Raw genomic sequence first — 14,925 nt, forward strand, 5'->3', positions numbered from 1 at the left:
AGACCCTCCCAGCATGGCAACACCCCTCCCTGCTTCCTCAGGGCATTGCTCAGGACACGCCCTGACCATCCACCAGGAGCCACAAGCTGGCAGAGGCTGTGTGCGTGCCAGCACCCCCCCACCCCAGGAGTCCGCAGCGCCAACGCACTGCCACCTAGCAGGCGTGGCCACCCGCACCCACCCAGCGCCTACTCACAGGTCTCCCTTTGAGAGCTCTCCGAGTAGCATCTTCTTCCTCAGATGACAAGCTGTGCCATGTGGCTCGAGCCATGACCTGCCCGCTCTCCCCGCAGAGCACTGAAGTACGCACAGCTCTTCTGGTCTTCTTCCCAACAGCTGAAGGCTCACTCGTCTCGGCAGCTCCTACCAAGGACAGGAAGTACAATTCCCGCCTGTGAATGGTCTCCGTGGCAAAGTGTGTTGGCCACAGGGCTAAGCAAGCCCTCTTTCCTGCTCGGAGGGCACACGTGCAAGAGCCCAGAACAACCGTTCAGAAGAGCGTCTGCCTGAACGAACGCCTCACAAAGGACGCAGCAGCTGTGACTTAGGTGCAGTTTTGTCACCAGCAAGCACAAGGCGCCTGTTCCACAGCTGAGAGCAAACACGCTGGCTCCTGTTGACATGACTGGAGAAATCTGCCTCTAGATGTGTGTTAGCCTCACGCAGTCTCTTAGCTGACTTGAGCTGTTCTTCTGGCTGCCTGGCTGTTTCTTCTTTCCCAGCTGCTGCTGTTCTCGCTCAGCCTGCTGCAGGAGGCCCTTCTCCTCTTCAAGAGCCTCAAGCTTCTCCATCCTCGGCGCAATCATGGCAAGAAACCTTCACAGACAAACACAGATGGCTCAAACACAGCACCTGCAGCTCTCTTGCCCAGACCATTTCCTCTTTTGCCACTGGCATCATCCTGCTGTGGGGGCCCCGCCTCAAGCGCCCCAAGCACCTCCCAGCTGCCTTGGCCAAGCTCCACACACTCATGCTGCCACTCGAGGCACAGTCAGCATCTGCACCCGCTTGACTTAGGCAGCGTTTCCCGGAACACAAGGCTCCAGCCAGCACCACGCGGAAAGGCCACAGGCCCACTCCTGGAGCAAGGCTTACTTGTCTTGTCTCTTACCTGGCCCTCATCTCCCTCTCTCCATCTCTCAGCCTCTCGCTTTGCTCCCGCAGGAGCCACTCTCGGAGGTGAGCAATGTCCCTCCCTTCTGGCACTTTGGGGGCACCCTTTAGTTGCCCTGCTGGGCAACGGCCTTGCCATGGTGCCTGTGGCTTTCTGCCAAGACAGCAAGGCCCAGCAGTGCTGTAGGCATGTAAACAGCTGCTAACAGCTTCCCCACAGCTGCCCAAGCACTCACATCTCTGCTGTTCTCTGCTGACCCACACCATCAGCACCATCAGCAAGCCCTGCGGCTGAGAGGGGGCCATGGTGGGACAGGGCACGGGCACCAGACGCTGCCCTTGCCCTTGCCCACCAAAGGCAGCTGGAGTGAGGGGGAGCACAGCCCTCTGCCATGTGCTTCCCTTCATGTTCTTCTCCCCGCAGATTGTTCAAGAGTCTGAGCAATCTCCCTCCCTCCTCTTGCTGGCTGCTACTTCTCAGCACCCGTCTCAGAAGAACAACTGGAGCCTCGAGTCACACACCTCCCTCACCACTCACCTTGCCCCAGCTTGCCCGCCACAAGCTTTACATGCATGCGTCTCCGCCGGGCTCCTCTCTGGGAAGGGGGCTTTGGAGCCGCTGCAGGGACGGGCTCTCTGGAAAGCTGCTGGTCCATGCAGGGCAAGGCATCTCAGCATGTGAGATGCTCCTTGGCCTCCGCTGAGCTAGGGCTCCCAGCACTGAGCTATAAGGTCTTGATGTGCTTGCCGAGGGGTAATACAAGGGCTTCTGAAAGCCTTCTGGCGCGCTCTGAGCATCTTACGCAGAGCCTCCGAGGACAGACTGCAGGAGAGTACGTGACAGTTCCTCTTCAGATGGGCCTTCTGCCTCTGAAGGCATGACCATTCCCGGGACGCTCAGAGGTGGGAGCTTTGTTCTTGGTTGACTCTTCTCTAGTTGTCTAGCAGGAATTTTCCTTCCTTCTGGCCTTCGCAAGTCCTGCCCCGGAGAGATCTCCTTCCCACCTCTGCGCCTGGGCTCTTTTGTGTCCCACCTCCCTCAATTCCCTCCTCAAGCAACGGCGCTCTGACGTTGACCGTGCTGATTTAAGAGGAAATCCACTGGCCCACTCGCCACAGTGCTTTCTTGTGAAGGCTTCTTCAAGGAGCTTGCCTCTGCATGCCTTTCTTCTTCAAGCTTCTTCGGCGTTCCACGACTATCGCTGACAACAATTGCAGCATACCCACACAGTCCTGAATGGAGCTGCTGAACTCTGGAAATGGCATTTGGGATGCTACCCCTTGCTTGCATGCATGCTACCCTCTCGGGATCCAGCAGCAACGTTGTGGCATGGGTGCAATGAGGGCAACCTTGTGGCTTCTGGCGCCCAGAGTTCCCATGCTGAACGCCTGGCTTGACAAAGGTGTCTGGCATGCCTGCAGTTGTCTCAAGGGGCACCTGCAGCATTTCAGAAAAGCAATTCTGTTCAATCCAAGAAGCTGCAACTTCGTCCAAGGTGCATCCAACCCTCTCAACAGCATCTTTGGCAACTTTGTCAAGACAAGCCCGACAACACGCTCCGTCCAACCCTGGGAATTCAGCTTCCCTCAGGCTGCTTTCTCCCGCCACGCTGCCAGCTCGCGTGGCTCCTCTGGCAGGGAGCTGCTCCCTCCGCCTGGCCCACAGCCTGCGGCTCAGCGCCGTCTCATGTGCTGCATACCAAATGCTTCCCAAAGGAATCAATAACGGCTCTTGGCAGAAGAAAGACACGATAGAGTTGCTTACCCTCATGGCCTTCTGTTAGTGGGCTCCCTAGCAGCGCACTCCGGACTTCATTAGGTACTCGTGCATTGAAAGACTTCGGGGCCAGAAACCACGAGGGAACGATGAGTGAAGGGGGAACAAAACGGAGAGAGGAGGTGGAGGAGGCTAAGATATTGGACAGGTCTCTTTGCTCTGGACTCTTCTGCCATGCGTGCTGCCTGCTCTCATGACACCCCTCCCTGTCATCTCCGGCTCCTTTGCACCTTTTCCAGCGCTGATGTGAAGAATGCTAGTTCTGTGAGCAGGAAGACAAGAAATCTTTGTTCCTCGAGCGCTCAGCTCTTGCCATACTTTCTGAGAAGCTGTTCCGCAGGATGGAGCTGGGCAGCACTTAACACGCCCCGCTAATGACAAGCGGGCAGCAGCAGGCTTGCCTCTAAGCTAACCTTGGAGCTCCTGCAGGAGGAAACTAACCCATGAACAGCTGAGCGCTGGCACAATCCGGCTCAGGAATGCTCCGTGTTTCGCTGCTCACCACATGAGAAAGCAGCCACAGGGACCATGGAGACATGTAGTGCAGCTAATGGACTCAGGCTAAGTATGGGAGGCCAAGAGCCCCCTAAGAGTGCCAGGCACACCTGCTCTCACTCCGCCTGCTGGGGCAGGGCTTTGTCTTCTTCAAGAGCTCTGCAGTTCTTCAACTGCCCTGGCAGTTCAGGGCCATCCTTTCCTTTTGCCACCTGTGGCCCAAGCCTTTTCTGAAAGCTGACACCACGTTTTAGGTTGTCTGTCTTTGCCACAAATTGCTCTCCCGCACCTGCGTGCTGAGGCAGCTGCAGCTAGCACTCTGCGCGAGCCACCTGGTGGAAACTCAGGTTTTCTCACCCCGATGGCCCAGCTACTTCGCCATCGCCTCCTCTCTTTAGTCTCCGGAGGTTGTCTTTGCAGCTGGAAGAGGCCTGCAAATGCGGGTCACGCCGACTGTTGCACTCGGTGCTCAGGAAGGGACAATGTGCATCTCGCCAAGTCACCTCACCAGCTGGCTGGTGAAGCTGTAAAACAGATCGCCCACAGCATGAGCAGGGTAGGAGGGAGGAGGAAAGAGACAAAGACGCTTCCACAAGCTTCTTCAGCACACACGGTAGTGCTTTCAAGCCTCCGAGCGTTAGACTTCTTCCTGGCTCAGCACACAGCTGGGCTCTGAATTTTCCCAGGTTCCTTTGCAGCTCTGAGGCAGTACTGAGGGAGGCTGCCAGCCGCATGCAAAGTGGGGCGTGAGTTGTAAGCCACGCACAGACCCAGGCAACGGCCTCAACTTGTCCTCCTCCCTCGGTCACTCTTTCGGACCTTGACAGGTTGCCTGTCAAGACAACAGAAGGCTCATCCTTGACTCTCGGGATGTCTCCCCACCACCTTCTTCAATGCTTTCCGAGAGGCTCTTCCAAGGGACGGAGCCAGGCAGCACGTCATGAGCCCCGCTGAGGCCAACTGGGCAACACAGAATCACAGAATCGTTTAGGTTGGAAGGGACCTCTGGAGATCATATCGTCCAACCTCCCTGCTCAAGCAGGGTCACCTAGAGCATATTGCCCAGGATCACATCCAGACGGGTTTTGAATATCTCCAGCGAAGGAGACTCCTCCACCCCTCTGGGCAACCTGTTCCAATGCTCTGTCACCCTCACAGTCAAGAAGTTTTTTCTCAGGTTCAGATGGAACTTCCTGTGGTTCAGTTTCTGCCCATTGCCTCTTGTCCTGTTGCTGGGCACCACGGAGAAGAGGCTGGCCTCATCCTCTTGACACTCCCCCTTCAGATACTTGTACACGTTGATGAGATCCCCTCTCAATCTTCTCTTCTCCAGGCTGAACAGGCCCAGCTCTTGCAGTCTTTCTTCATAGGAGAGATGCTCCAGCCCTCTAATCATCTTGGTAGCCCTCCGCTGGACTCTCTCCAGGAGTGCCATGTCTCTCTTGTACTGGGGAGCCCAGAACTGGACACAGTACTCCAGGTGAGGCCTCACCAGGGCTGAATAGAGGGGCAGGATCACCTCCCTCGACCTGCTGGCAACACTCTGCCTAACGCACCCTAGGATCCCATTGGCCTTCTTGGCCACAAGGGCACACTGCTGGCTCATGTTTAACTTGTTGTCCACCAGCACTCCCAGGTCCTTCTCGGCAGAGCTACTTTCCAACAGGTCAGTCCCCAGCCTGTACTGGTGCATGGGATTATTCCTGCCTAGGTGCAGGACCTTGCACTTGCCTTTGTTGAACTTCATGAGGTTCCTCTCCGCCCACCTCTCCAGCCTGTCCAGGTCCCTCTGAATGGCAGCACAGTCTTCTGGTGTGTCAGCCACTCCCCCCAGTTTAGTATCATCAGCAAACTTGCTGAGGGTGCACTCTGTCCCTTCCTCCAGGTCATTGATGAATATATTGAACAAGACTGGACCCAGGACTGACCCCTGGGGGACACCACTAGCCACAGGCCTCCAACTTGACTCTGCGCCATTCACCACAACCCTCTGAGCTCGGCCATCCAGCCAGTTCTCAAGCCACCTCACCGTCCACTCATCTAGCCCACACTTCCTGAGCTTACCTAGGAGGATGTGATGGGAGACAGTGTCAAAAGCCTTGCTGAAGTCCAGAAAGACAACATCCACTGCTCTGCCCTCATCTACCCAGCCAGTCATTCTGTCATAGAAGGCTATCAGATTGGTCAAGCACGATTCCCCTTTGGTGAATCCATGCTGACTACTCCTGATCACCTTCTTGTCCTCCAGATGCTTAGTGATGACCTCCAGGATGAGCTGTTCCATCACCTTTCCCGGGATGGAGGTGAGGCTGACAGGCCTGTAGTTTCCTGGCTCCTCCTTCTTGCCCTTTTGGAAGACTGGCGTGACATTGGCTTTCTTCCAGTCCTCAGGCACCTCTCCTGATCTCCAGGACCTTTCAAAGATGATGGAGAGAGGCCTAGCGATAACATCCGCCAGCTCCCTCAGCACTCGTGGGTGCATCCCATCGGGGCCCATGGATTTGTGGATGTCAAGTTTGGACAAAAGATCTCTAACCCGATCCTCCTCAACCAAGGGAGAGTCTTCCTTTCTCCAGCCTTCCTCTCTTGTCTCCAAGGTCTGGAATTCCTCAGGACTGGCCTTAGCAGTGAAGACAGAAGCAAAGAAGGCATTCAATAACTCTGCCTTCTCTGTATCCTTTGTCACCAGGGCACCCGCCCCTTTCAACAAGCACGATCTTCTCTAAGCTACTCTTGGAGCTCCTCCAGGAAGAAACTAACCCACAAATGGCTACATGCTCACCAAGGAGAGAGGCCTGTGGCTGCCCCAGTCAAGCAGCTGCGCTTCTGGACACTCAGACGCTTGGGTGCTTTGCGAATAAAGCCCTCCTAGCAGAAAGCTGCAGGAGTGCAGCAAGCGTGTGGGCAGCGTGGGGAGTGATGGTGAGGCAGGAAAGGCTCAGGACAAAGAGAAGAAACTCAGCTGGACCCGGTTAACAGATACAGCTCAACCACGTCACAGCACGACAGCTGCTATCTTTCTGAGACATAGCAGGAGGCTGCTGTCATACCTGCCAAAATCTTCTGCTCTCTTTCAGGTCAGCGTCGCTGTCTCCTTCGCAGGCTCCTGAAGAGAAGCATTTGCTTGTCTCAGGACAGAGACACAGCTCTCTCGAAGAATCCTCCCTACTGCTTTCTGCAGCAAGAAACAAACAGCCATCCCTGAGTAACTTCCAAGCCTGTAGCGCTCCCTTGGCAAGGCGGTGTGGAAAGCAAAGCGAGACTTTGTCCCTAGGCTACAAAGACTTCCTGCGGAGAGTATGACTGACGCTCACCACTGGCTTAGAGACATTAGCCTGTGGAAACCTCCTCTGGCTGCTGCTTAACCTTGCTCCTCAACTCAGGTCAGCGCACAGCCTCCAGCCCTCCCCACTGCTTCCCCTCAGCTACTGTGACGGGAGGAGCCAGCAAAGCAGCCACAGCTCCGTCAGGCTACAGCTCCTCTCTTGGAGCCTCCTGCAAAGCATTTCTGAACTAGAGCAAAGGCGAGCCCTCAGAAGGAAGCAGAGCAGTGCCTGCAGTCCTGGCAGGCAACACAGAGCCTTAGGGCACTCTAGTCCAGGCTTGTACGCACCTTGCTTGTCAGTGTCTTGGGCCTCAAGTGGCGGCTCACTCCGGTTGCCTTCAGGACTCTCAAGTTCCTGATGAGCAGCCTCTTGCCAGCTTCGCAGCTTGCTGCTTGATAGACATTCTTCTTCCTACAGGAGGGAAGACATGCATTACAGAACAAGATTCAGCACACAACAGAAAGAGGCGGGAATTGTGACTCGGTGCCCACAGTTCGGCGGCGGCGGCATTAGCAGAGCGAATCCCCAGCCACGCAGGTGCACACTGGGACAGTTGGCTCCAAGACAAGCTGAAGGTTTTCCTGGGGACTGGTGTCAGTGGGAGGCGGAAATAGGAGCCCCACCGGTCAGGAAGGCCAGAGCCCTCCTCATTTTTCCAACACAGACCCTCCCAGCATGGCAACACCCCTCCCTGCTTCCTCAGGGCATTGCTCAGGACACGCCCTGACCATCCACCAGGAGCCACAAGCTGGCAGAGGCTGTGTGCGTGCCAGCACCCCCCCACCCCAGGAGTCCGCAGCGCCAACGCACTGCCACCTAGCAGGCGTGGCCACCCGCACCCACCCAGCGCCTACTCACAGGTCTCCCTTTGAGAGCTCTCCGAGTAGCATCTTCTTCCTCAGATGACAAGCTGTGCCATGTGGCTCGAGCCATGACCTGCCCGCTCTCCCCGCAGAGCACTGAAGTACGCACAGCTCTTCTGGTCTTCTTCCCAACAGCTGAAGGCTCACTCGTCTCGGCAGCTCCTACCAAGGACAGGAAGTACAATTCCCGCCTGTGAATGGTCTCCGTGGCAAAGTGTGTTGGCCACAGGGCTAAGCAAGCCCTCTTTCCTGCTCGGAGGGCACACGTGCAAGAGCCCAGAACAACCGTTCAGAAGAGCGTCTGCCTGAACGAACGCCTCACAAAGGACGCAGCAGCTGTGACTTAGGTGCAGTTTTGTCACCAGCAAGCACAAGGCGCCTGTTCCACAGCTGAGAGCAAACACGCTGGCTCCTGTTGACATGACTGGAGAAATCTGCCTCTAGATGTGTGTTAGCCTCACGCAGTCTCTTAGCTGACTTGAGCTGTTCTTCTGGCTGCCTGGCTGTTTCTTCTTTCCCAGCTGCTGCTGTTCTCGCTCAGCCTGCTGCAGGAGGCCCTTCTCCTCTTCAAGAGCCTCAAGCTTCTCCATCCTCGGCGCAATCATGGCAAGAAACCTTCACAGACAAACACAGATGGCTCAAACACAGCACCTGCAGCTCTCTTGCCCAGACCATTTCCTCTTTTGCCACTGGCATCATCCTGCTGTGGGGGCCCCGCCTCAAGCGCCCCAAACACCTCCCAGCTGCCTTGGCCAAGCTCCACACACTCATGCTGCCACTCGAGGCACAGTCAGCATCTGCACCCGCTTGACTTAGGCAGCGTTTCCCGGAACACAAAGCTCCAGCCAGCACCACGCGGAAAGGCCACAGGCCCACTCCTGGAGCAAGGCTTACTTGTCTTGTCTCTTACCTGGCCCTCATCTCCCTCTCTCCATCTCTCAGCCTCTCGCTTTGCTCCCGCAGGAGCCACTCTCGGAGGTGAGCAATGTCCCTCCCTTCTGGCACTTTGGGGGCACCCTTTAGTTGCCCTGCTGGGCAACGGCCTTGCCATGGTGCCTGTGGCTTTCTGCCAAGACAGCAAGGCCCAGCAGTGCTGTAGGCATGTAAACAGCTGCTAACAGCTTCCCCACAGCTGCCCAAGCACTCACATCTCTGCTGTTCTCTGCTGACCCACACCATCAGCACCATCAGCAAGCCCTGCGGCTGAGAGGGGGCCATGGTGGGACAGGGCACGGGCACCAGACGCTGCCCTTGCCCTTGCCCACCAAAGGCAGCTGGAGTGAGGGGGAGCACAGCCCTCTGCCATGTGCTTCCCTTCATGTTCTTCTCCCCGCAGATTGTTCAAGAGTCCGAGCAATCTCCCTCCCTCCTCTTGCTGGCTGCTACTTCTCAGCACCCGTCTCAGAAGAACAACTGGAGCCTCGAGTCACACACCTCCCTCACCACTCACCTTGCCCCAGCTTGCCCGCCACAAGCTTTACATGCATGCGTCTCCGCCGGGCTCCTCTCTGGGAAGGGGGCTTTGGAGCCGCTGCAGGGACGGGCTCTCTGGAAAGCTGCTGGTCCATGCAGGGCAAGGCATCTCAGCATGTGAGATGCTCCTTGGCCTCCGTTGAGCTAGGGTTCCCAGCACTGAGCTATAAGGTCTTGATGTGCTTGCCGAGGGGTAATACAAGGGCTTCTGAAAGCCTTCTGGCGCGCTCTGAGCATCTTACGCAGAGCCTCCGAGGACAGACTGCAGGAGAGTACGTGACAGTTCCTCTTCAGATGGGCCTTCTGCCTCTGAAGGCATGACCATTCCCGGGACGCTCAGAGGTGGGAGCTTCGTTCTTGGTTGACTCTTCTCTAGTTGTCTAGCAGGAATTTTCCTTCCTTCTGGCCTTCGCAAGTCCTGCCCCGGAGAGATCTCCTTCCCACCTCTGCGCCTGGGCTCTTTTGTGTCCCACCACCCACAATTCCCTCCTCAAGCAACGGCGCTCTGACGTTGACCATGCTGATTTAAGAGGAAATCCACTGGCCCACTCGCCACAGTGCTTTCTTGTGAAGGCTTCTTCAAGGAGCTTGCCTCTGCATGCCTTTCTTCTTCAAGCTTCTTCGGCGTTCCACGACTATCGCTGACAACAATTGCAGCATACCCACACAGTCCTGAATGGAGCTGCTGAACTCTGGAAATGGCATTTGGGATGCTACCCCTTGCTTGCATGCATGCTACCCTCTCGGGATCCAGCAGCAACGTTGTGGCATGGGTGCAATGAGGGCAACCTTGTGGCTTCTGGCGCCCAGAGTTCCCATGCTGAACGCCTGGCTTGACAAAGGTGTCTGGCATGCCTGCAGTTGTCTCAAGGGGCACCTGCAGCATTTCAGAAAAGCAATTCTGTTCAATCCAAGAAGCTGCAACTTCGTCCAAGGTGCATCCAACCCTCTCAACAGCATCTTTGGCAACTTTGTCAAGACAAGCCCGACAACACGCTCCGTCCAACCCTGGGAATTCAGCTTCCCTCAGGCTGCTTTCTCCCGCCACGCTGCCAGCTCGCGTGGCTCCTCTGGCAAGGAACTGCTCCCTCCGCCTGGCCCACAGCCTGCGGCTCAGCGCCGTCTCATGTGCTGCATACCAAATGCTTCCCAAAGGAATCAATAACGGCTCTTGGCAGAAGAAAGACACGATAGAGTTGCTTACCCACATGGCCTTCTGTTAGTGGGCTCCCTAGCAGCGCACTCCGGACTTCATTAGGTACTCGTGCATTGAAAGACTTCGGGGCCAGAAACCACGAGGGAACGATGAGTGAAGGGGGAACAAAACGGAGAGAGGAGGTGGAGGAGGCTAAGATATTGGACAGGTCTCTTTGCTCTGGACTCTTCTGCCATGCGTGCTGCCTGCTCTCATGACACCCCTCCCTGTCATCTCCGGCTCCTTTGCACCTTTTCCAGCGCTGATGTGAAGAATGCTAGTTCTGTGAGCAGGAAGACAAGAAATCTTTGTTCCTCGAGCGCTCAGCTCTTGCCATACTTTCTGAGAAGCTGTTCCGCAGGATGGAGCTGGGCAGCACTTAACACGCCCCGCTAATGACAAGCGGGCAGCAGCAGGCTTGCCTCTAAGCTAACCTTGGAGCTCCTGCAGGAGGAAACTAACCTATGAACAGCTGAGCGCTGGCACAATCCGGCTCAGGAATGCTCCGTGTTTCGCTGCTCACCACATGAGAAAGCAGCCACAGGGACCATGGAGACATGTAGTGCAGCTAATGGACTCAGGCTAAGTATGGGAGGCCAAGAGCCCCCTAAGAGTGCCAGGCACACCTGCTCTCACTCTGCCTGCTGGGGCAGGGCTTTGTCTTCTTCAAGAGCTCTGCAGTTCTTCAACTGCCCTGGCAGTTCAGGGCCATCCTTTCCTTTTGCCACCTGTGGCCCAAGCCTTTTCTGAAAGCTGACACCACGTTTTAGGTTGTCTGTCTTTGCCACAAATTGCTCTCCCGCACCTGCGTGCTGAGGCAGCTGCAGCTAGCACTCTGCGCGAGCCACCTGGTGGAAACTCAGGTTTTCTCACCCCGATGGCCCAGCTACTTCGCCATCGCCTCCTCTCTTTAGTCTCCGGAGGTTGTCTTTGCAGCTGGAAGAGGCCTGCAAATGCGGGTCACGCCGACTGTTGCACTCGGTGCTCAGGAAGGGACAATGTGCATCTCGCCAAGTCACCTCACCAGCTGGCTGGTGAAGCTGTAAAACAGATCGCCCACAGCATGAGCAGGGTAGGAGGGAGGAGGAAAGAGACAAAGACGCTTCCACAAGCTTCTTCAGCACACACGGTAGTGCTTTCAAGCCTCCGAGCGTTAGACTTCTTCCTGGCTCAGCACACAGCTGGGCTCTGAATTTTCCCAGGTTCCTTTGCAGCTCTGAGGCAGTACTGAGGGAGGCTGCCAGCCGCATGCAAAGTGGGGCGTGAGTTGTAAGCCACGCACAGACCCAGGCAACGGCCTCAACTTGTCCTCCTCCCTCGGTCACTCTTTCGGACCTTGACAGGTTGCCTGTCAAGACAACAGAAGGCTCATCCTTGACTCTCGGGATGTCTCCCCACCACCTTCTTCAATGCTTTCCGAGAGGCTCTTCCAAGGGACGGAGCCAGGCAGCACGTCATGAGCCCCGCTGAGGCCAACTGGGCAACACAGAATCACAGAATCGTTTAGGTTGGAAGGGACCTCTGGAGATCATATCGTCCAACCTCCCTGCTCAAGCAGGGTCACCTAGAGCATATTGCCCAGGATCACATCCAGACGGGTTTTGAATATCTCCAGCGAAGGAGACTCCTCCACCCCTCTGGGCAACCTGTTCCAATGCTCTGTCACCCTCACAGTCAAGAAGTTTTTTCTCAGGTTCAGATGGAACTTCCTGTGGTTCAGTTTCTGCCCATTGCCTCTTGTCCTGTTGCTGGGCACCACGGAGAAGAGGCTGGCCTCATCCTCTTGACACTCCCCCTTCAGATACTTGTACACGTTGATGAGATCCCCTCTCAATCTTCTCTTCTCCAGGCTGAACAGGCCCAGCTCTTGCAGTCTTTCTTCATAGGAGAGATGCTCCAGCCCTCTAATCATCTTGGTAGCCCTCCGCTGGACTCTCTCCAGGAGTGCCATGTCTCTCTTGTACTGGGGAGCCCAGAACTGGACACAGTACTCCAGGTGAGGCCTCACCAGGGCTGAATAGAGGGGCAGGATCACCTCCCTCGACCTGCTGGCAACACTCTGCCTAATGCACCCTAGGATCCCATTGGCCTTCTTGGCCACAAGGGCACACTGCTGGCTCATGTTTAACTTGTTGTCCACCAGCACTCCCAGGTCCTTCTCGGCAGAGCTACTTTCCAACAGGTCAGTCCCCAGCCTGTACTGGTGCATGGGATTATTCCTGCCTAGGTGCAGGACCTTGCACTTGCCTTTGTTGAACTTCATGAGGTTCCTCTCCGCCCACCTCTCCAGCCTGTCCAGGTCCCTCTGAATGGCAGCACAGTCTTCTGGTGTGTCAGCCACTCCCCCCAGTTTAGTATCATCAGCAAACTTGCTGAGGGTGCACTCTGTCCCTTCCTCCAGGTCATTGATGAATATATTGAACAAGACTGGACCCAGGACTGACCCCTGGGGGACACCACTAGCCACAGGCCTCCAACTTGACTCTGCGCCATTCACCACAACCCTCTGAGCTCGGCCATCCAGCCAGTTCTCAAGCCACCTCACCGTCCACTCATCTAGCCCACACTTCCTGAGCTTACCTAGGAGGATGTGATGGGAGACAGTGTCAAAAGCCTTGCTGAAGTCCAGAAAGACAACATCCACTGCTCTGCCCTCATCTACCCAGCCAGTCATTCTGTCATAGAAGGCTATCAGATTGGTCAAGCACGATTCCCCTTTGGTGAATCCATGCTGACTACTCCTGATCACCTTCTTGTCCTCCAGATGCTTAGTGATGACCTCCAGGATGAGCTGTTCCATCACCTTTCCCGGGATGGAGGTGAGGCTGACAGGCCTGTAGTTTCCTGGCTCCTCCTTCTTGCCCTTTTGGAAGACTGGCGTGACATTGGCTTTCTTCCAGTCCTCAGGCACCTCTCCTGATCTCCAGGACCTTTCAAAGATGATGGAGAGAGGCCTAGCGATAACATCCGCCAGCTCCCTCAGCACTCGTGGGTGCATCCCATCGGGGCCCATGGATTTGTGGATGTCAAGTTTGGACAAAAGATCTCTAACCCGATCCTCCTCAACCAAGGGAGAGTCTTCCTTTCTCCAGCCTTCCTCTCTTGTCTCCAAGGTCTGGAATTCCTCAGGACTGGCCTTAGCAGTGAAGACAGAAGCAAAGAAGGCATTCAATAACTCTGCCTTCTCTGTATCCTTTGTCACCAGGGCACCCGCCCCTTTCAACAAGCACGATCTTCTCTAAGCTACTCTTGGAGCTCCTCCAGGAAGAAACTAACCCACAAATGGCTACATGCTCACCAAGGAGAGAGGCCTGTGGCTGCCCCAGTCAAGCAGCTGCGCTTCTGGACACTCAGACGCTTGGATGCTTTGCGAATAAAGCCCTCCTAGCAGAAAGCTGCAGGAGTGCAGCAAGCGTGTGGGCAGCGTGGGGAGTGATGGTGAGGCAGGAAAGGCTCAGGACAAAGAGAAGAAACTCAGCTGGACCCGGTTAACAGATACAGCTCAACCACGTCACAGCACGACAGCTGCTATCTTTCTGAGACATAGCAGGAGGCTGCTGTCATACCTGCCAAAATCTTCTGCTCTCTTTCAGGTCAGCGTCGCTGTCTCCTTCGCAGGCTCCTGAAGAGAAGCATTTGCTTGTCTCAGGACAGAGACACAGCTCTCTCGAAGAATCCTCCCTACTGCTTTCTGCAGCAAGAAACAAACAGCCATCCCTGAGTAACTTCCAAGCCTGTAGCGCTCCCTTGGCAAGGCGGTGTGGAAAGCAAAGCGAGACTTTGTCCCTAGGCTACAAAGACTTCCTGCGGAGAGTATGACTGACGCTCACCACTGGCTTAGAGACATTAGCCTGTGGAAACCTCCTCTGGCTGCTGCTTAACCTTGCTCCTCAACTCAGGTCAGCGCACAGCCTCCAGCCCTCCCCACTGCTTCCCCTCAGCTACTGTGACGGGAGGAGCCAGCAAAGCAGCCACAGCTCCGTCAGGCTACAGCTCCTCTCTTGGAGCCTCCTGCAAAGCATTTCTGAACTAGAGCAAAGGCGAGCCCTCAGAAGGAAGCAGAGCAGTGCCTGCAGTCCTGGCAGGCAACACAGAGCCTTAGGGCACTCTAGTCCAGGCTTGTACGCACCTTGCTTGTCAGTGTCTTGGGCCTCAAGTGGCGGCTCACTCCGGTTGCCTTCAGGACTCTCAAGTTCCTGATGAGCAGCCTCTTGCCAGCTTCGCAGCTTGCTGCTTGATAGACATTCTTCTTCCTACAGGAGGGAAGACATGCATTACAGAACAAGATTCAGCACACAACAGAAAGAGGCGGGAATTGTGACTCGGTGCCCACAGTTCGGCGGCGGCGGCATTAGCAGAGCGAATCCCCAGCCACGCAGGTGCACACTGGGACAGTTGGCTCCAAGACAAGCTGAAGGTTTTCCTGGGGACTGGTGTCAGTGGGAGGCGGAAATAGGAGCCCCACCGGTCAGGAAGGCCAGAGCCCTCCTCATTTTTCCAACACAGACCCTCCCAGCATGGCAACACCCCTCCCTGCTTCCTCAGGGCATTGCTCAGGACACGCCCTGACCATCCACCAGGAGCCACAAGCTGGCAGAGGCTGTGTGCGTGCCAGCACCCCCCCACCCCAGGAGTCCGCAGCGCCAACGCACTGCCACCTAGCAGGCGTGGCCACCCGCACCC

The 14,925-nt window shown here is 56.1% G+C and overlaps 2 long non-coding RNA genes across 2 annotated transcripts; both read right to left on the minus strand.

The window, feature by feature from the left end:
- Positions 1–519: 519 nt before the first annotated feature.
- LOC138061502 (uncharacterized) lies at positions 520–7,116 on the minus strand. Its single transcript, XR_011135302.1, has 2 exons — positions 6,436–7,116; positions 520–816 (listed from the first exon to the last, which is right to left on the minus strand). It is a non-coding gene; the product is annotated as an uncharacterized lncRNA (long non-coding RNA).
- Positions 7,117–7,892: 776 nt separating this feature from the next.
- LOC138061503 (uncharacterized) lies at positions 7,893–14,489 on the minus strand. Its single transcript, XR_011135303.1, has 2 exons — positions 13,809–14,489; positions 7,893–8,189 (listed from the first exon to the last, which is right to left on the minus strand). It is a non-coding gene; the product is annotated as an uncharacterized lncRNA (long non-coding RNA).
- Between the last annotated feature and the right edge of the window lie 436 nt (positions 14,490–14,925).

The sequence above is a fragment of the Struthio camelus genome, chromosome 18 (assembly GCF_040807025.1).
Source record: "Struthio camelus isolate bStrCam1 chromosome 18, bStrCam1.hap1, whole genome shotgun sequence".
Lineage (NCBI taxonomy): Eukaryota > Metazoa > Chordata > Aves > Struthioniformes > Struthionidae > Struthio > Struthio camelus.